Below are 19932 nucleotides of genomic sequence, written 5' to 3'. Positions count from 1 at the left end.
CTTTTCTTTCTTTTCTTTCTTTTTCTCTTGGAAGGATATGGACTTCCTTCTCACGCACAAGACTTCTCACATCCCAAAATCTTCTTCTTGCATGCCCCACTCTTCTCCTCCTTTTATAACAACGTCAAACATCTTATCCAAAAGAAAGGATAAAGATGAGTAATTGCACATTTGAATTCAAATCAAATTTTGAATTCAAATGGACACCAACTCATTCCTTATCCACTAAAGATGTGAGGCATGGCTTAAATTATGCATGGAGTGCTTTCATGAGAAACTTTTTCTCATGTAATAAATGAGGAATAAAAAAAGGGATAAGATGCAAAGATTGATTGCCCATTCAAATTCAAACTTTATTTTGAATTTGAATGGCCAACCAATCATCTTTATCCATTCATTTGGCACATTAAAGTGGAGCGTGGAGAGGGCTTGGCGTGAGAAAAAAATTCATGAGAAGTTCCTTCTTATGAATTCAAATGGGTGCAATGGAAGTGAGGTGGCGCATGGAGATTGGGTCAAGGTGGTTTAATTATTTAAACCAACCTGATTGAACCAAATAAGTTAGGTCCAATTAGACTAATTTAAACCCAACTTAATTAGACTTAATTAGGCTTAATAAAATACTAATCAAATCAGGAATTGACTAAGTCCAACCCCTGATCAAATCAGGGACCAAACCATCTTGACGATTAGGTCAACTCTTAACCTAATCGGGTCAAACCCAATTGAATCCAATTCAATTGGACTTGATCCAAAAATAATTACTCAATCAAATTGAGTTAATTAGTGATCAAATCACTAATTAAACCTCTCATAAATACTGAGTCCAAATTCGATGGGCAATCGGGCATCAGAATTCATCGATATGTAACCCTGATCGAAAAGTCCCAACCAGTGGGACTCTTGACCCCGGTACCCATAATGTGTGGAACTCATGATCAGAGAATCTTGATTCTCGATCACTGAGCCCCAAATATGTAGGATTCTACATCAGCCATCAGATCAGATAGAAACCTCTAATGTGTGTGACCCCGCAGGTTCGAACCTAAGCCGGTAGCACAGGAACCAATTCCTGTACTAATCGAAGTGACCATCTAGCAATGGTACCCGACATCTGGATAGATCGAAGAGTCACAATCGCAACACTCAGAATCTATATGAATATGGTTACGGTATAATTCATCCTTTTGACCCCTGTGTTTAGGACGACTTAGGGTTAAACTGTCAACTCTGATTAGATCATCCGAATCATGCTCAACTCAAACAGTCCTGTGACTCCTCACAAGGACTACCTTGGCCAAGGTTTTGCTAAATTGAAACACGACTGTACACAGCTCCTAAACTGGAGTGGTCAATCCCATCTTGACACACGCACCGACAAGTCAAAAACTTGACTACACCCAACAGCCTTCCATCACTGAATTAAAAATTTAGGTAGTCCAGTGCCTAAGTGCAGTGAGTTGCTTGTAATTCACTATGGTGGTCTCAGGTCAGAGGATATTTATACCCATATTCTATCAGAGCAAATCTTGACAGTAGAAATAGCTCTGGAGTCGATCACGTTCAATGCAGATATACCCTTACATCTCACCTGTATGCCATACCAGTGTCTCCACACTCGTTGGTTAAAAGGACAACCAACCTATATGGCACACAACGACCTATGCTTGATAAATGTTGTCGTCCTTGGTAACAACGTATCATTTGATCACGAACAGATTTAAGGACTAAACGATAAATCCTCCTTTGTCGAGTCTAAATAGTCCTAAGGACTTCACCACAAGATAGGAGTTCATTAGAAGATGAAATATTTTCTGATAAAAAATCCAAAATATTTTTATTAATTCATAATTCATGTACATATACAAAAATAAGTACAACCATCAACAGGCTGATGATTGGCTTTGGGACCTATTCCCAACACCCTTATTATCTACTATTTTTTTTTTAACATTGCCCACCTTTTTACATGAACCACAATGCTTACTTAGGCGAAAGGACCCGGTTACTCAGTAGGAAATCAATATTTTTTTTTAAATAAATTTTAAGGAGAATTTTTGCATACCTCAACCTTTCCACCCAATCTCTCATGAAGCAGATTCTTTATTGAGATCAGTAAGAAGATGATTGTAGAATCACTCCTAAAATTTGGTCTAGTCTAAATCCTATCATTCATTGGGTTTTTTTAATAATTTATTCTTTAGTATCTCTAAAATTATCTTGATCATTAATCATTCATTGTTTAGGATGCCTAATTGATTCTTAATCAAAATAAAATTTGGATACATAAAACTAATTATTTTTGATCATACTCGAGGATTTGATTAATTTCCTCCCCCCCCAACTTAATCTACATTATCCTCAATGGAGTAGGAAAGCAAAGAAAATAAAAGAGAGAGTGCACTTGAGATAATTTTGCTTCGAAAGTTGAAGATAGCTTCATTGATTAATAGGCTCTTGTTCTAAATTCCTGCAGCTGTGGTAAAGTAAAAAAAAAAAAATGAAATCATTGGGTTGCCTCCCAACAAGCGCTAAATTTTACATCTTCAGCCAGACTGAATTGAGTATTATGGCGGTATTGGATCTACTAAATCAACAGATTCAATTAATTCTCCATCACTAATTTCATCTATGTAAGGTTTCAATCACTGATCGTTCACTTTAAAAGTGTTCTCCTGTTTAAGATTTTTGAGTTCTATAGCTCCATGAGGAAATACATGAGTTACAATGAAAGGTCCGTCCCAACGTGAGCGAAGTTTTTCAAAAAATAGATGCAACCTAGAATTGAAGAGCCAAACTTTTTGATTAGGCTCGAACATTTTTCGTGCAATAAATTTATTATGGTACATTTTAGTTCGAGCCTTATAAATTCTAGCACTCTCATACGCTTTATTACTTAGCTCTTCAAGTTTATTTAGTTGAAGTCTCCTATTGGAACCTGCATTTTTCATATCAAAGTTAAATTGCCGTATGGCCCAAAATGCACAATATTCCAATTTCACCGACAGATGACAAGCTTTTTCGAATACAAGTCGATAAGGAGACATTCCTATGGGTGTTTTAAAAGCAGTACGGTAAGCCCATAATGCATCATCTAAGCGTGCTGACCAATCTTTTCTATTGGGTCTTACCATTTTTTCAAGAATATGCTTGATCTCCCTATTGGAGACCTCAACTTGGCCACTTGTCTGAAGGTGATAAGGTGTGGCAACTTTATGAGTTATTCCATATTTTTTTATAGCATGTCGAAGTGCTTATTTGTGAAGTGTGTACCCCCATCGTTAATTATGGCTCTTGGATATCCAAATCGACTAAAGATGTTATGTTGAATGAAGTTGATCATGATTTTGTGATCATTGGTTCAGGTTGCCATAGCCTCTACCCATTTTGATACGTAGTCCACTGCTACCAAAATATACTCGAATCCAAATGAGGAGAGAAAGGGTCCCATGAAATCAATTCCCCAAACATCAAAAATTTCTACTACAAGTATAGGGGATAGGGGCATCATATCTTTTCTCGAAATATTTTCTGTTTGCTGGCATCGCAGGCAATTACGACTGAATTCATGTGCATCTTTGAATAATGTCAGCCAATAAAATCCACTCTGCAACACCTTTGCTGCAGTTTTTCTTCCACTAAAATGTCCCCCACATGCTAGCGAGTGGCAAAAGTTAAGAATACTTTGGACTTCACACTCAGGGACACAACGTCGGATTACTTGATCTGAACAATATTTGAACAGCTCTGGTTCTTCCCAAAAATAATGTTTAATTTGCGAGAAAAATTGATCCTTTTCTTATTTTGTCCAGTGAGAAGGTACATGTCCTGTTGATAAGTAATTGACAATATGGGCAAACCATGGAGGACGGCTAGAGGAGATTGTGAAAAGTTGTTCGTCAGGAAATTTCTCTTTGACCTCATCTATGCCTATCGTGTGTTCAACTAAGATCCTGGAGATGTGATCAGCTACCACATTCTCGAACCCTTCTTATCTCAAGTTTCTAGATCAAATTCTTGTAAAAGAAGGATCCATCTGATCAAATGTGGTTTAGTATCTTTCTTTGAGAGGAGATGTTTCAGAGTCGCATGATCAGAGTAAACTAGAACCTTAGACCCTAACAGATATGAGTGAAATTTTTCAAGGGCGAACACTACTGCTAGTAGCTCTTTTTCTGTTGTGGTGTAGTTTAATTGGACATCGGAAAGAGTTTTGCTAGCATAATAAATCACATGTGGCTCTTTATTGATTTTTTGGCCTAAGACGGCACCTATTCAAAGTCAGAGGCATCACATATAATCTCAAATGGAATGGACCAGTCAGGGGATTTTATTATGGGTGCTGTTGTCAGGGCTGTTCGTAATGTGTTGAATGCTTTCAAACAGTCTTCATCAAAGACGAATGGTGTGTCCTTGGCCAACAAATTGCACAGGGGTCTTGAAATCTTGCTAAAGTCTTTGATGAAGCGTCTATAAAATCCGGCATGACCTAAGAAGGATCGTATTTGTCGGACCGAAGTAGAGGGTGGTAGTTTTGAAATGACCTCAATTTTGGCTTTATCTACCTCGATCCCTCTTTCAGAAATAATATTCCTAATACAATTCCTTTCCACACCATGAAATGGCTCTTTTCCTAACTTAAAACCAAATTTGTCTCTATACATCATTGAAGAACCTTGGTTAGGTTCTGAAGACAATCATCAAAGGTAGAGCCAAATACTGAAAAATCATCCATGAAGACCTCTAAAAATTATCGATCATATCAGAAAAGATGGCCAAAATGCACCGTTGAAAAGTGGCTGGTGCATTGCAGAGATCGAATGGCATACGTCTAAATGCAAATGTTCCATAAGGACATGTGAAGGTAGTCTTTTCTTGATCAGTAGGAAATATCGGGATCTGGTTATATCCCAAATATCCATTTAGAAAATAGAAGAAACTTTTTTCTGCTAGCCGTTCTAAAATTTGATCAATAAAAGGCAAAGAAAATGATCTTTCCTAGTAACGGCATTCAGCTTTTGGTAGTCCACACATACTCGCCAACCAGTTGTTGCACGAGTAGGAATTAACTCACCCTCATCATTCTCTATTACGATAATACCTGACTTCTTAGGTACTACTTGGGTTGGACTAACCCACTGGCTATCTGAAATTGGGTAGATAATTCCAACATCTAGCCATTTCACTACTTTTTTTCATGACTTTCCACATATTCGGATTCAATCTTCGTTGCATGTCCCTATGTGGTTTTAACTCAACCTCGTAGTGAATATGATGCATGCAAATAGAAGGATCTATACCCTTCAAATCGGCAATTGACCACCCTATAGCCTCTTTATGCTTTTTGAGTACCCCGACAAGTTTGTCTTCCTGGTCGTTGGCTAGGTCAGACGCAATGATCACTGGAAGGGTATCATTGGATCCAAGAAATGAATATTTCAGCATGGCAGGAAGAGGCTTTAACTCTAGAGTAGGTGGTGCTTCTAAGGATGGTACCAAAGGGCTTGATTGAATTGGTAATTTCTCATACTTTACAGTCCAAGGGAGATTGGTGCTCAAATTGAGAGGTTCTAGCAAAGCATGTATTTCTTCAGTGTATCCATGAATATAAAAATTATCCATTCCAAAATGTGTTAGGCATGCTTATAAAGGATCTGAGTTGAGCAAGGTAGGAGCTTTATCTTCTATAACTTCCTCTAACAAGTTGATCTCATTATGGTCGTACACAGGTGGTCCCAAAGATGCATTGAAAATATTCAACCTTAGCTTCTTATTTTCGAAAGATACATCCATAACTCTGATCCTACAATTTAAACAAGCATTAGCGGTTGCTAAGAAGGGTCTACCTAGGATGATTGGTATTTAGTTGGGGTTGCTGCCAGATTCCATATCCAGCACAAGAAAGTCAACAGGAAAGTAAAATTCATCTACTTTCACCAATACGTCTTCCAGCATTCCACGGGGTACCTTAATGGATCAGTCTGCTAGTTGTAAGGTCACTATCGTGGGTTTTAACTCTCCAAATCCAAATAGATCATATACAGTGTTATGATCCAGGTGGTGTGCCCAAGGCCCAGGGGACCAAGGCTAAGGCCAAGGTCCATCATTCATGAGGGCTTCATGGAGGCTCTAGGGCTAGTTGGGCCCTAGGTTGAAAGGCTGTGGGCCTTTCGAATTCTTGAGGTCTAGGTTATGTGGGCCTCAAGGGACCAACTCTTTATGGACCAGGTCTGGGCCAGGATAGGTGAGATTAGGTCAAGTCATGGGTGTACATGGGCTTGGGTTAATCTAATCTCCCATAGAGTTGGTCAAGGGAGTTTTGGGTTTGGGTCACTTGACCCTGTGTTTATATATACATGCACTGTATAGGTTTGATTAAGCCAAGGAATACGAAAACCCTTTCTCCCAAGTCTCTCTCTCTCTTCTCCCTCTCTCTTCAGCTATTCTCCATGCCCCAGGAGCAAGAAACCCTAGGGTTTCTTGCCGCCAGGTCCATAGAAGGTAGGAAAAGCAGGGGAGGCGCTAGGGTTTTGAGCCCCTCCCCCTTTGTGCCACCAACCATATTGCCTCTCCCTCTCTTACAGCCATCCAAACATCAGGTCCAAGACTTGAAATCTCTTGCTACGAGGTTGGTTCAAGTTCTTCTCAGATCTGGAGTTGATCTGAGGTCGTTTGAGGTGCGGGTGAGATCTCCATCAACAGATCTATAAGAAAGGCTGCAGCAGGATAGATCTGCAAGGTTTGGTTCTATCTATCTTCTTCCTATCTAGAATACCATAATTTAAGATCTATGAATTGGAAGACCTCAATCCAAGCTTGATCTAGTTGGGTACCAGATCTTGGATTTTTTAGAGGTGATCTTAGAGGCATTCTTCATCTGGAACGAAAGGCTGACGAAGAAGACAGCAACCAGGCTGATTTCATCAAGGACCTTCGATCGAGTCCAGAAGTCTCCAGATTTGTTTATTGCTGGTTCTGCTGCACCCAAGATCCATGGGAGGAGCTGGAATCATGCTCCAATAGTTGGTATCAGAGCCACGGTGGTGAGGAAGCAGTTCCAAGCATGAGAAGTTAAAGATCCCAAGTGCTGAAAATTTTCAGCAAGGTACCATCAAGGTATATTCTACACTTCTTGATTTTATATTGCTTGTTTGGCTTGGATCCATGGGCAGCAATATGAAGGTCAATTTTGAGAAGTTTGATGGCAAGAGAAATTTTTTCATGTGGAAAATCCAGGTGGAGGATCTTTTGGTGCAAGTAGATCTGGATCAGGCTTTGGATGAGAAGCCTGAGGGAATGACAGATAGACAGTGGGCATCGTTGGAGAAGAAAGCATGCTCGATGATCAGAGGATGTTTGGCGAATGCGGCGTTGTATTCAGTGCTGGAAGAAAAGACCCCGAAGGGCCTTTGGTCGAAGTTGCACACCATGTATATGGGGAAGAATATGTGCAACAAGCTAATGCTGAAGAAGAGGTTGTACAGTCTTCAGATGTAGGAGGGATCTGATGTGATTGGCCACATTCAGAGGTTCGACCAGTTGTGCACGGAGTTGATGAATATCGGGGTGAAGCTGGATGAGGAGGACAAGTTTCTGTTGCTTTTGTGTTCGCTGCCAGGATCATATGACTCTTTGATGACTACACTATTCTACGACAAGGAGACTCTGGAATATGAGGACATGGTCTCAGTGCTGAGGTCTAATGAGCAAAGAAAAAAGTTGACCAGAGATCGGGCTCCTCAGGAGGGTTTGGCAGTAGGGGAAAGGACAGGTAGAGGCAGAGGCAGAAGCAAGTCCAGGGGGCGGTACAAGTCTAGGAAGGAAAAGAAAGAGATGAAATGCTTCAAGTGCAACGAGTTTGGGCACTTCAAGCGAGAATGTCCACTATGGAAGAGCAAGAAGGGAGAAAGAAGTGGTTCAAAATCAGTGAGTGCAGTTACTGAGCAGCAAGTGGAGGATGATCTACTTGTGGTATCAGATGGTCACAGGCATTACACAGAGGAGTGGACACTAGACTCTGCGTACTCACATCACTACACACCACACAGGTCTTGGTTTGCGACATACACCAAGACAGATGAGGGATCAGTGACTCTAGGCAACAATCATCCTTGTAAGGTGGCTGGGATAGGGACAGTCAGGGTGAGGATGTTTGATGGGATTGTGAGGACATTGACAAATGTAAAGCACATCCCGGAGCTGGAAAAGAATCTGGTGTCACTAGGCTACTTGGAGCGCAGTGGATACAGCTTCAGTAGTAGGGCTAGAAGCGGAGTATTAAACATCTCCAATGGAGCTATGGTGGTGATGAGAGGTAGGAGGTTGGACAATAACCTCTATCGCATGGAGGGATCTGTGGTGACCGGAGAGTCTGATGCAGCAGCTGCAGCACAGGACCAGCAGGGGGCTTACAGGATGTGGCACTACCGCCTAGGCCACATGGGTGACAAGGGGCTGAGGGAGTTGAGCAGGAGAGGACTCATCTCTGATCTGGAGGATGGTGCTACAGGGGAGATCTGTGAGCCTTACCAGATGGGAAAGCAAAGGAGAGTTCAGTTCAACATCAGTACAACCCGTAGTGCAGCCCCTCTGGAGTTAGTACACACGGATGTGTGGGGACCAACCCCAGTTTCAGCTAGGAATGGGGCCAGATACTTCATGACCCTGATTGATGATTTCTCAAGAAAACTCTAGATTTACTTCATGAGAGAGAAGTCAGAGGTCTTCACCAAGTTCAAGATCTGGAGAGCTGAGGTGGAGAAGGAGCAGGGGAGGAGTGTGAAGTGTCTGAGGTCAGACAATGGCGGAGAGTACACCAGCAGAGAGTTCCAGGACTACTGTGAGGAGTGTGGGATCAGGAGACACTTCTCAGTTAAGGAGACTCCACAGCAGAATGGGGTGGCCGAGAGGATGAACAGAACACTCCTGGAAAAGGCACGATGCATGAGGCTGCAGGCCGGGCTTCCAAAGGCATTCTGGGTTGACATAGTTGATGCAGTCGGTTACTTGGTCAATCGATCACCTCACATCAGGTTGGATGGCAGGCTTCCAGAGGAGGTGTGGTCTGGGAGGACAGTTGGGCTGGGCCATCTACGGGTATTTGGGTGCACGGCCTATGTTCACATTGGAGCTGGTGAGCGGAGTAAGCTAGACGCCAGATCACGCAAGATGGTGTTTCTAGGCTATCTGCGAGGAGTTAAGGGATACAGGCTATGGGATCCCTTGGAAGAGAAGGTCATCATTAGTCGGGATGTGACTTTTTATGAGGAGTCAATCCTATGGAGGCGAGCAGGATGAGAGAAGCAGGAGCAGAAGGAGGTCCAGCAGGGTGCTGCTGGACAGCTTACCTCTTTGATTTTGCCTCCTGCAGGTACTACTAGAGGATATGACATTCAGGTGGAGCACCTACCTAAGGTGTCTCCATAAGTGGAGAGGACTCAGATGGATGATCGAGGTGAAGAGGTCTAGCAGGAGCGAGCTGGACCGAGGACTGATATCGGTGTTGCCTTACACAAGCCCAAGAGGACCATCAGGCAACCGGACTGATATGGCTTCGAGGAGATGCTGTCATATGCCCTGGTGACAGTGAATGGAGACCCATATATATATCAGGAGGCTATTGAGAGCCAGGACAGAGAGCGATGGGTCCAGACGATGTCCGAGGAGATGCAGTCTCTCCACCAGAACCAGACGTGGCGATTGGTGCAGTTGCCACAGGAGAAGAGGCCCATTGGCTGCAAATGGGTCTACAGTCGCAATGAAGGGCCTTCAAAGCAGGGAGGTATCAGATTCAAGGTGAGGTTAGTGGCCAAGGGATACTCTCAGAAGGAAGGCATCGACTTCAGTGAGGTCTTCTCTCCCGTCGTCAGACATACTTCCATCAGAGTGTTACTGAGTATTGTAGCAACTCAGGATTTAGAGCTGGAGCAGATGGATGTCAAGACGGCATTCCTCCATGAGCATTTGGAGGAGAGGATTTACATGGAGCAGCCACCCAATTTCAGGGATCTAGGATCAGAGGGAAAGGTTTGTTTGTTGCAGAAGTCACTGTACGGGCTGAAGCAGTCACCGAGGCAATGGTACAAGCGGTTCGACTCCTATGTGCGCAGCATTGGACTTTCCAGGTGCGAGTTTGATCCCTGTGTTTATGTTCAGTCTCTTGAGGATGGTTCTAGGGTGTTCCTACTCTTGTATGTGGATGACATGCTTATAGCATGCAAGAGTAGGAAGGTTGTGCAGGATCTGAAGGCATCCTTATCTCGGGAGTTTGAGATGAAGGATTTGGGCCCTGCAAGGAAGATCCTAGCATGGAGATTTTCAGAGACCGAGCCTGGAGGGTGCTGCATCTATCTCAGGGGGCCTACATACAGAAGGTCTTAGAGAGGTTCGGGATGAAGGGAGCAAAGCCGGTGGAGCTGCCACTTGTCGGTCACTTCAGACTCTCGAAGACCATGGCGCCACAGACTGAGGTGGAGGCTCAGGAGATGGAGATGGTTCCTTATGCTTCAGGAGTTGGGAGCTTGATGTATGCGATGGTCTGTTGTAGGCCAGACATCGCTCATGCAGTGAGTCAGGTTAGCAGGTTCATGGTGCAGCCTGGCAGGGAGCACTGGAGAGCTCTGAAGTGGATATTCAGATACCTGGCGGGTTCAGTTGGAGTTGGCATCTGCTACAGATAGCGAGGAGGTGCAGTGGGATACTCCAACATGTCCAGGGAGGCTCAGGGGCTAATTGGCGGTTATGTAGATGCAGACTTCGGTGGAGATGTGGATACCCGAAGGTCTATGACAGGCTTCATCTTTAGCCTATATGGAGGTCCTATTTCTTGAAGATCGAGTCTGCAGCCTATCACAGCCCTATTCACTACAGAGATAGAGTACATTGGGCTGACAGAAGCAGCAAGGAGGCACTTTGACTAAAGGGTTTGTTGACGGAGATGGGCCTTACTCAGAAGGCCATTAGAGTGCATTGTGATAGCCAGAGTGCACTTCTATTAGCATAGAACTCAGTCTATCATGCAAGGATAAAGCACATCGACATTCGATATCATCGAATCAGGGAGCTTGTGGAGGATGGCGAGGTGGAGCTGGTAAAGGTACATACCAAGGAGAACCCAGCTGATGCACTTACAAAGTTACTTCCACGGGATAGCTTTCAGAGATGTGTTGAGTTGATTCGGCTGATGGACAGAGTGGAGCTGGTTGAGGCCTTGGGACACCAAGGTGGAGATTGTTGTGATCCAGGTGGTGTGCCAAGGCCCAGGGGACCAAGGCTAAGGCCAAGGTCCATCATTCATGAGGGCTTCATGGAGGCTCTAGGGCTAGTTGGGCCCTAGGTTGAAAGGCTGTGGGCCTTTCGGGTTCTTGAGGTCTAGGTTATGTGGGCCTCAAGGAACCAACTCTTTATGGGCTAGGTCTAGGCCCAGGATAGGTGAGATTAGGTCGAGTCATGGGTGTACATGGCTTGGGTTAACCTAATCTCCCATAGAGTTGGTCAAGGGAGTTTTGGGTTTGGGTCACTTGACCCTGTGTTTATATATACATGCACTGTATAGGTTTGATTAAGCCAAGGAATATGAAAACCCTTTCTCCCAAGTCTCTCTCTCTCTTCTCCCTCTCTCTTCAGCTATTCTCCATGCCCCAAGAGCAAGAAACCCTAGGGTTTCTTGCCGCCAGATCCATAGAAGGTAGGAAAAGCAGGGGAGGCGCTAGGGTTTTGAGCCCCTCCCCCTTTGTGCCGCCAACCATATTGCCTCTCCCTCTCTTGCAGCCACCCAAATATTAGGTCCTAAACTTGAAATCTCTTGCTATGAGGTTGGTATAAGTTTCTCTCAGATCTAGAGTTGATCTGAGGTCGTTTGAGGTGCGGGTGAGATCTCCATCAACAGATCTACAGGAAAGGCTGCAGCAGGATAGATCTGCAAGGTCTGGTTCTATCTACCTTCTTCCCTATCTAGAATGCCCCGATTTGAGATCTACAAATTGAAAGACCTCGGTCCAGGCTTGATCTAGTTGGGTACCAGATCTTGGATTTTTTAGAGGTGATCTTAGAGGCATTCTTCATTTGGAACGAAAGGCTAACGAAGAAGACAGCAATCAGGCTGATTTCGTCAAGGGCCTTCGATCGAGTCCAGAAGTCTCCAGATTTGTTCGTTGCTGGTTTCGCTACACCCAAGGTCCATGGTAGGAGCCAGGATTGTGCTCCAACATATAGAGCTCGAGAGAAGGTTGACACTTGCACCCAAATCTAATAATGCCTTCTTAATCATGAGGTTCCTTATGACACAAGAAATAATTGGGGTACCTGATCTTTCAGTTTGGGTGGGGTAATTTGCTGGAAAACTAAGTTGGCCTACTCAGTTAGGTGGACTTTTCTTGGTATTTGTGCCTTTGATTTTTGTTTTTGTGTACACAGGTCCTTTAAAAATTTGGCATAGGTCGGAACTTGCTTAATGGCATCGAGAAGAGGTAAGTTTATCTGGACTGTTTAAACTGTTCCAACATTTCATTCATTTTTATACCCTTCTTATCAAGAGGCAGAGAGAACTCTAAAGCACTGAGAAATGGAGCTTTAGGTGCGGGTGCTGGGTTAACAGGTTCTTTCCTCTCTTCAGATTTCTTCTTTTCTGTTGTAGCTGGAATTGGTTGCTCTTGTTGTTGGATTACTTCAGGTTGATTTAAAATTTTTTTGCTTCTAAGAGTAATGATCGATTTGGCATGTTCGAAAAAAGTTTCAAGACCAATGGAGCTTTCAGCCATGTACTATCCTTTTGAATTATTAATAGGCTAACTGGGTAATTTGCCTTCTTCTCTCCTACTAAAAGTTGTTGCTAGCTGACCTATCTAGATCTCTAGCTTTGCTATTGATTGCGTATGGGAGTGAAGGAGTTGGGTATTCATTTTTAGTCCTTTAAGTGCTTGCAGTACCTTTTCTTCGAAAGTCGAGCTATGAGTACTCAGAGTGGGTTGAGGAGGGTTTTGGTATTGTGTCTGGGATGGATGCCTAAAAGTTACATCTGGGTAACCTGATCTTTGTTGCACCAGAGGAACCACTGGTTGTGATTTCCATGAGAAATTCGGATGGTTTCTCCATCCCGAATTGTACGTACTAGAATAGGGGTTGTTCCCGGTCTATGAGTAGTTTGGGCTTGATGGACTTGTTCTTGTACATGTTCAGGAAACTGTGGTGCAACCGGACAATCATTCACACAATGAGTGGGGCTCGAACACATTGCACATATATCTTGTATCTGACGGGATGGAAAAGGTGACTTTCCTATACTTAATAATCGATCTAACTTTTGGGACAATTCATCTACCTTATGATGGATATCTATGGTATTTCCTACTTCATATATTCCACCTCTCTTTGGGTTTAACATAGGTTTATCTCTAATAGAGGTAGACATATGATGTAATGAATTTTTACTTAAAATTTCAAACAGTTACCATGCCTCATCCTCACTTTTCAACATGAACGTTCCACCGCATGATGCATCGACCATTTGTCGATGTCTTTCAGATAGCCCATCATAAAAATATTGGATTAACTGCCACTTGGGTACAGCATGGTGGGAACATTTTCTAATAAGGTCCTTTAATCTCTCCCATATTTCATGAAATATTTTTTCATCTAATTGGAAAAACTAGTTATGGCTTTCCTTATTTGATTAGTTTTTTCTATGAAAAAATATTTCTTGAGAAACTCTCCTTGTAGCTGGTCCCAGGTTGATATAGTCATGGAATCCAAAGTATGTAGCCAGTATTTGCTTTGTCCTTAAGTGAGAAAAGAAATAATTTTAACCTAAGAGCATCATCGGAGAAGTTGTGAATTTTGACAGTTGAGCATATCTCAAGAAATTCTTCAAGATGTTTATAAGGGTCCTCATTACTAAGTCCATAAAATGAAGGTAACATTTGGATTATACTGGACTTAATTTCATATTGAGTGGCCTCCATAGGGGGCACTTGAATACAAGGAGAGTAGGTATATGTGGAAGGAGTAAAGTACTCCTTCAATTGTCTGGGTAGATCATTCTCCTGATTTCAGTCCATATTTTTACGTCTGTTAGCTCTAAAAGTTCTTTCTATTTCTGGATCAAAAGGATAGATTTTTGGTCGTAACGATCTACGGCCAAGCATACACCTTACAATTATACTTTAGAGCAAACACAAAAAATTTTAGTTTTTATAATATATATATATATATTTTTATAATAAAGTGAGAAAAGAGTGATGAAAATCTAAAGAGAAGAACCTAAGAATTTTAAATCTATGAAAAGGGCGAAATTAGTTAATGTTTAGATGTTAATTGCAATCAACTTAAACAAGCATAGACTCTCTATCCTAAGGTTAACTTAGATCTAGACAGCTCCTAACTTTCAAGACCGTCTTTGAGTACTCCAAGCTCAAGACTGACTAACTGACTCGGTTAGGTAAGCGTAAGATGTGAGAGGTTTCCTGCTCGTTGCTTACCTTAGACACCAACTGAGTTAGCCAAGTCAGTCAACGAAACCAATTGAAAACCACTTTCTTTAACCACTTGCCTTAGACACCGAGCAATTAACCAATCTGCACTCGGTTCAACTCTAGAGCTTTCTTATCCTATTGAGCTCGAAATCCTTAGGGGTCAACGTCTAATTAATTTTAGATTAAGGTCTAGGTTATGCAAATGCAAAGGAGTGATTTGTGGGCCAAGGAAGGGTGATCAAATTCCCACCTTATCTTAGTTAATGGGTTGCGCCCTTAAAGTTAATTATGGAGATGCAATACAAAGAAACAAGGTGTCCAATCAAGTTAAAATTTTTATATTTGAGGTTACGCTATTTTAGTTAAGTGTTATGAAATGTCAGTGGCTTTTTTTTTTTAATTCAACTGTGCCAAGATCCCCGACAACGGTGCCAAAATTTGATGCGTAGTCGTTGATAGCATCAAAAATAACTCTACTCACTACGTAGGTAGGATGAGTCGAGATCGTATCCTCAGGGACCTGGGCTAAGTTGAGATTGCAAAATAAAAGAAAGAAGCATTGTTTTTGATTTAGAGAATAAATTATCTTAAAATTGATGTAATTAGAAAATAAAGAGCTCAAAAATTTTGAATTAATTTTGCACTAGCAGAGTTGTATCTCTTTTCTAATTAAATAGATGCAATTAATCTTAGGAAAAATATTTATCTTTCCTCAGTACACCCCGTACCCGTAGATCACGACGTGTCTCTAGAAAGTATCAGGTAAACAACTCTTCTTTCCTCAGCATGCCCTATACCCATAGATCACGGTGCATCTTCGAAAAGTAAAAGTTGTTCCTAATATTAATCTAACAGAAAAGCATAAATAAAAGCATATGAAAGAGAGCAAATAAAGAACTCATGACGATTTAAATAAAAAGCATAATCTTTATTCATATAAAGAAATACAAGAAAGTTTAGAACAATAAACCATCTCTGTGTCGTTACAAAATTTTTTCTCCACTCCCGAGACTGCTAGCCTAGCTGCTCATGAAGTAGTCCCTTTTTATTCCTCTATGTTAGGCTCTAGAAGAATTTCTGAGCTCCCCCTCCAATGGAAGTACAAAAGCCTTTTTATAGGTGTTAGGAGGGAGGAGTTTTACATGGTTTTCCGATGTGGGACTAAAGAAAATACTAAATACTAAAAGATGGATGGATGAGATGGAAAGATCACAAGCAAATAAAGAAAATATAAATTCTTCCTCTTGAAGTATTTCCAAATATTATCTTTTTTCCTTTAATTTTTAGATCCACGAGCGTCCATCTGTCCCCCACGAACTCGCTGCACCTCGCGCTCACACTGCCTTGCGAACCCACTCACCCACGCTGCCTCGCACGTCCGATGTCGCACGCCCGCCCGCGCGTCCACCTGCGCGTCCATGCGCGCACTCGCTCCTTCAATTAGCTGTTACCAAATTATAAAAATTACAAAAAGAAAATTTTGTTTCTTTAAAATGACATCTATATCCTTTTGAGTTTCTTGCATAGTATCTTCATTTTTATAATACCGTATGCATCCTTCTTTTATTTAAATTTTATTTTAAGTCTAATTTTCTTCAAACTTGAGTCTTTTTGATCTACGAATCAGACTCTTTGTATCAGCGATCATTTTTTCTGTAAAACATAAAAAGAAGTATCAAATTTTTAATAAATAAAATAAATTAACTATAATTTTTTGCTTTAAATGACTTAAATTAAGTGTTTATCATGGATCCAACCCCATCCTTACTCTAGAGCAACTCTTTTCTAATAGAATAGTTGCGTGTTCCTAATGTAACTAAACCACTATAACCAGTTGAGAATAATCAACACTGGTAGCATGCCCACACATCTACAACGATGAAAGACCTGTGGACTTAATATTTATGGAGAAGTTTAAATTTAGATCTTATCTAATCAATCATCATATGACTGATCTAACTGATATAGGCTAAATGAAATTGCTAAACAACCTAATTCAAGACCCAATCTTTCAAATTGGCCATGTAGGTGGAGATCGATGGAGGTCCCCCCGTTGCCTTCCTAAGACACCAATAAATTGATCAGATTGGTTAACGAAACTAATTAAATAATCACATCTCATTAACTTATCTTAGATACCAATAGGTCGATTGATCAAAATTGGTTAGCTCTAGCGAATTGGGCTCAAACCAATGAGTTAAATTAGGTCCTTAGGTTAATTGATTCTACATATAAGATTCAATCAATTTGATCAACAATAATTTTATGATTATTAACTTAATTGATCTGACCTCAATCAATACTTGACTTAGTTTGATCAATTACTTAATCGAATTAGATCCATATGACTTAAATCAAAAATCCTAAATGCAATCTTATTATAGGACCTAATTAATGGTTTTTTCATGATCAAAATCCTCATGCACAAACATAAATTTTAGATTCTAAAATCATATTTTAAATCTAAATTTATTGCATGAAAGTAAATTTTAAAATATGAAAATAATTTTTAGATTTTGACATACAAACATATATCATATATATGCATGTAAAATCAGATCTAGACAAAATTTTAAATCTAAGCATGATATCATATATTTTATATACTAATCATGAATCAGATTAAAGATAAATTTATGATCTAAATATGCAATCATATATCATATATATGAATCAAAATTTAGATCATATAAAAATTTCAGATTTTATGCATGCATCTATGTATTACATAAACATGAACTAGAACTCTTTCAAGATCAAAATTCAGATCTATGCATGTGTTGGTGCAGAATTCCGTCGAAGCCAGAGAAGCTGGAGTCAGGATGATCGCAGCCACTGTTGGGACCTGCAAGGAAGTCTAAACCAGAGTTGGGGGTGCTCCGGCAAGATCCTCCGATGCTCAAGTCAGTACTCTGCTTCAACAGAAATGGAGTGCTCGAGGGAAAATTTTAGCAGAGTTTTGAGATAGAGTTTTTTGCGCTTAGAGAAAAATATATCTGGAGCTCCCTTTTTATAGATGGAGAGCATAACTAATTGACAGCGACGTCTGTAACCACCTGGTAGTAGGCTATTCAGAGCCGCCTGGAGTTTGTTACGGAGAGTAGTGGCGTCAGGGGTCGTTCAGGGCCATGTGGAGTTTGTTACGGAGAGTGGAGTGGTGGCCGTTGTCGTGACTTGCCAGAGAGTAATGGAGCCACGTGGAATCCATTGCAGAGAGTGGAGTAGGGTAGCGGCCCTCATCGTGGCTTGCCAGAGAGTGGTGGAGCCACGTGGAATCCGTTGCAGAGAGTGGAGCAGGGTAGCGACCCTCGTCATGGCTTGCAGAGAGTTCGGATCTGCCAGTTGAAGCTCGACTGAAATGTCTGATGGAGCAGAATGGCTCTCTGTCTCATCGATCCAGGAGAAGCTCGGACATTTTCGAGATCGCTGACGAGTCTACTGTTGTCGGAGGCCTTGGGCGTTGAGGCTACAGGTGAGAACCATCTGCTGTAGAGACTCGGATGAAGACTTTCAGTTGGCGAAGTCCAATAGGAGCCCAATTGCTAGGGAAGTCCGTTTGAGATTTGTCTGGTGTGGAAGCTCATTTGAAGATTATCCATCGAAGAAGTCTGATTTCATGAGAAACTTGATGGAAGGTCGATCGGTGGTGGACTTCGGATGGCATTGGGGAGGCTCGTCTGCTGGAGGAGTCTGAGGGATCCAGAGATGATCGACCGTTGTAGAAATCAGCTGCTTGAGCCCATCCATTGCGAAAGCTCATCCAGAATCCATCCATTGTGGAAGCTCGGACGGAGTCCAGTTCTTGTGGGAGGCTGAAAGGAGGCCGCTTATTGTTGGAGCTCGTCGAAGATCGATTATCGTGGGAGCTCGGAGTAACGACCTGGCGGTGGATCCTGCCCTATGGTAGAATCTCATCTGGGATCTGGCTACGAAGAAGCTCGACTGAAATCTACCTATAATGGAAGTTTGGAAAAATTTGTTTACAGTAGAGGCTCGAATAGAATTTACTTACAGTAGATATTCAGAGTAGACCACCCGCTGTAGGAGTTCGGAGTAGACTGCTCATAGTAGAAGTTCGGAGTAGACCGCCCATAGTAGAAGTTTGGAGTAGACTGCTCGTAGTAGAAGTTCGGAGTAGACCGCCCATAGTAGAAGTTCGGCTCTTACAGGAGCCCGATTGGAATCCTGAAGGCGGTCGACCGTCGTAGAAACTTGGATGGAGTCTGATTATCGTAGAAACCTCATTGTCGAAGAAGCTCGGATATTGATGAAGTCCGGAAGGAGCTCGAAGAATAATAATGATCACTATAGAAGGTCGGCTGATAGTGAGGCCTAGAGAATCTTTGGAGCGGCCAGATAGATGGATGGAGAAACTTTTGTCGGAGAAGTTTGGAAGCTCGGACGGTCGGGGGGGTTTAGAGAGACGCCACACAAGGTCGGGAGCCGGAGAAGCCCTGGAAGGGTCAGTCTTTTACAAACTTTGGTCGGGGGGTATTTTATACCCAACACCAATCCCCCTACTTCCGAGTTCAGGTTCTGAATGAAGAAAGTACAAAAAAATTTTCACGGCCGAAGTTACCCCCCTCGATTACTGCACTCAGAGGTTACTAGATATTTTGGCGTTCGGCATACTGGTACTAGAGCCTTTTCGAAAAAGATTTCTTCATTTTGGAATTTCTACCGGAGCATTGCCCCCAGTATGATGCAATAATGGTTTTTACTAATTGTCGGCCATCTCCAGCCGCTTGCCACGGCAAGTGGGCCACGCGGCGGTCATGGACTGGCTAGAGGAGTCCTGCAGTCATTATTGCTCCGGACCCCGTCACCTATTTAAATCCGTCTCCCCCTTTCGGGGATTTCACTTTGCATGGGAGTTTCTTCGGTCCTTCCCTCTTGGCCTTAGGTATCCTTCGAGTCGTCCTCATCTCTGCATCCCTACATCCCTCATATTAGCCTAGGTTAGCCCCAGAACTTTCTCCACTTTCACGGCCCCGTTCATAGACTGTGCCGATCGTCCTTCATTGCAGATATGGGTGCGACACGGCTCGGATGTTGGCCCAGAATCTCAAAGCCCACGAGTGGGAAGGTGCTACCACTTCTGGGTCGGCGAAGAAGGCGAGGGTAGAAGAGACAGATCCAGTCGTATTTCACCTTGATCGTCCAGAGCCCGCACTTAGGCACATCTTCAACCACGAGTGCTTCCCGGTGTGCGTCATTGTGTGGGGAAACCTGACCTCTGAAAGAAGGTCATGCCCACCATCACTATGAGGGGGAACCTGACCTTAGAAAGAAGGTCATGTCTGCCGTCATTGTGAGGCAGCGGGACCCATAACACGAAAAAGATGGCATCTACATGTACTTTGAAGATAATGCTAGAGTAATTACCGAAAAGGAGGCTGGAAGAAGAAGTTAGGTACTTAAAGTAATCCTCGACGATGGCCGGAACCGAGAGTTCGAAGTCTGA

This window comes from Elaeis guineensis, chromosome 11 (genome assembly GCF_000442705.2).
Source record: "Elaeis guineensis isolate ETL-2024a chromosome 11, EG11, whole genome shotgun sequence".
NCBI classification, from domain to species: Eukaryota; Viridiplantae; Streptophyta; class Magnoliopsida; order Arecales; family Arecaceae; genus Elaeis; species Elaeis guineensis.
Note: the sequence above shows the minus strand (reverse complement) of the source record.